The sequence below is a fragment of the Tamandua tetradactyla genome, chromosome 10 (genome assembly GCF_023851605.1).
Source record: "Tamandua tetradactyla isolate mTamTet1 chromosome 10, mTamTet1.pri, whole genome shotgun sequence".
In the NCBI taxonomy this organism is placed as follows: Eukaryota; Metazoa; Chordata; class Mammalia; order Pilosa; family Myrmecophagidae; genus Tamandua; species Tamandua tetradactyla.
This window is the reverse complement of record NC_135336.1, coordinates 1,662,891-1,665,932: the sequence shown is the minus strand read 5'-3', so window position 1 is coordinate 1,665,932 and position 3,042 is coordinate 1,662,891.

Below are 3,042 nucleotides of genomic sequence, written 5' to 3'. Positions count from 1 at the left end.
AACATAATGATGTTTACTAACTTTCTCTCCAGGCCTTATTTCAGGGAGCTCTCCCAGGGGCATTTTCCTTCTTCATCTCCAAAGGTCTTTGGATGCAGGGGCTCTAAAGGTTTTTCCAAAATGGTTCCCTTTTAAAGGGCTCCAGTAAACAACAGCACCTTGAATGAGTGGAGACACATCTCCATGGAAACAATCTAATCAAAAGTTACCACCCACAATGGGGTAGGTCACATCTCCATGGTAATAATCAAAAAGCTCTCACCCAACAATATTGAATGAAGATTAAAAGTCATGGATTTTCTGGGGCCCACAAGAGATTCAAACTTGCACAATAGGTGTGGACAGAAATCTGGAGAGGATTTTCTTTCATGGTTTTCCTGACTTTATGAAGAGGGCACTGCTACTTCTCTGACCATCCATTCTGAATAGAGGAACTTGGGCTGCTGTAAGTCCAATGCTGTCCTACAACACAGTTATAGGAGGTGGCAGGGGACCAGGAAAAGAGTAGCTGAAAGTACATCCCACCTCACTTTGCAGTCACAGCTTTTTTTAGTGGAATCATTGGGTCAACACTGGGTGGTTAAATACCAGCTACAATTGTCTTAATGAAGACAAAGCCATGGTCACACTGTGATAACTGAGTTTTGACATGAGGCTATTCCTCCAACAGTGGAGGGATTTATCTCATTACCAGTTTCCCATAGAGCAATGGAATATTGATGGTGTTATCAGAAAAGCCCCTCTGATACATACTAGCCCTTCTTCCCAGCCCACTGCTTCCTCTGTTAATGCAGAAAATTTTCAGACAAATTAGATGGGTCAACAGCCACTCATTCCTCATCAAGCTATGTTTTGTGGTCCTTAGAGCATTCCAAAGGGTAATATAGATAGGATCTTCAAGGAAGAATTTGAGAAAAATAAACAAGAGGGAGGGCCACAGGCTCAATAGGGACAATATAACCCTGCCAAACACCCTCCCACAATCCCCAGATACAGACAATAGAAGAGAAGGAGGATCTTAAAGATTTACCGCTTCTCCCACTGGCCCCAAATGATTAAACTGTCTTGCAGAAAGGATTGCTTAACCCAAATTGGACTAAATTGGAAATTACATATGGCTAGAGCCAAGATTCCCAACTCCCACCCTCCACCCTTCAGTAGCTAAATAACTTATGCCCTAAGCATATGTACAATTTGCAGTCATTGAAAACATATTTTCTGTGTTTTCACAGTGCACATCTCTGTGAGAGTTGAGAGTACATGCTCTTCCATTCCAATGAAATCGGGCCATCAATGTTGGGCAAGTGATGAACCATGCACCCATCTCTGGTGCATTGTCCAACAGTAGCAATAACAATTTTCCAGTTGAGGAAAAGTTTACCTTACTGAACTTATACAAAAGCATTCTATCTGAAACTTCCCTCGGCTCCACAATTTGCAACCATAATAAATGTGTTGTCAGAGAAAGCCATGTAGAATATGGAGTATATATACACACTTGATGCTTGAATGCAGAAGCATACTGTTTGGCACCTATATTCCCATTTATTTGACTCTAAAGGAAGCCATTATTGTCTCAAGCTTCAGGTTTGTGCCACCACACCTGTTGGCCCCTCTAGCAGGAGAGAGCAATAAGAATTCATAGACCACTGTTTTTTACTAGCAAAATTCTCCTTTGAAGAGTCAACTTCTGGTGTGCTTTTGTGACTTGATAGAAACAGAGAGGATCACTTTGTGCTCTCAGGTCCTTCTGAAGCCTGGAATTATGATCATGTCTTGAGTCATACATAAACAGAGAACTCACTCAGAAAATGTCCAAACAGTGTACAATCAAATGAAAGGGGTATATTCAGGATCTCATTTGTCTGATCCCCTAGAGAGTGACATCAACTCAAGAATGCCTGACCACATGCTAAGCACTAATTCACTGATTCATTGATGGATTGGCCAAGCTGAAGCACATCAATAAAAAGAAAAACGATAGGATTTTATATTGTAACTTTCAGTGACCATTACATAACTTCAAGAAACTTAGTGATATCATGCATGTTATACATGTATAAAAATTTACCATGAAATCCAGATATCTGGTGGAAAAGACCAGATAAATTTGGTTACAAAATTAATAGGAAATTACATTTCTTTTTTTAATTAATTAACGGAAAAAAGAAATTAACGCAATATTTAGAAATCATACCATTCTACATATGCAATCAGTAATACTTAACATCATCACATAGATGCATGATCATCGTTTCTTAGTACATTTGCATACGATTAGAAGAACTAGCAACACAACAGAAAAAGATATAGAATGTTCATATAGAGAAAAAAATAAAAGCAATAATAATAGTAAAAAAAAAACCTATAGCTCAGATGCAGCTTCATTCAGTGTTTTAACATGATTACTTTACAATTAGGTATTATTATGCTGTCCATTTTTGAGTTTTTGTATCTAGTCCTGTTGCACAGTCTGTATCCCTTCAGCTCCAATTACCCATTTTCTTATCCTGTTTCCCAGCAGGAATTAGAAACAGGGTAAGAAAATGGGTAATTGGAGCTGAAGGGATACAAATTCCTGCTGGATTCTGTTACCAATGACATATTCCAAGTTTATTCTCGAATGTCCGTTCACATCAGTGGGACCATACAGTATTTGTCCTTTAGTTTTTGGCTAGACTCACTCAGCATAATGTTCTCTAGGTCCATCCATGTTATTACATGCTTCATAAGTTTATCCTGTCTTAAAGCTGCATAATATTCCATCGTATGTATATACCACAGTTTGTTTAGCCACTCGTCTGTTGATGGACATTTTGGCTGTTTCCATCTCTTTGCAATTGTAAATAACGCTGCTATAAACATTGGTGTGCAAATGTCCGTTTGTGTCTTTGCCCTTAAGTCCTTTGAGTAGATATCCAGCAATGGTATTGCTGGGTCGTATGGCAACTCTATATTCATATTTTTGAGGAATCGCCAAACTGCCTTCCACAGTGGTTGCACCATTTGACATTCACACCAACAGTGGATAAGTGTGCCTCT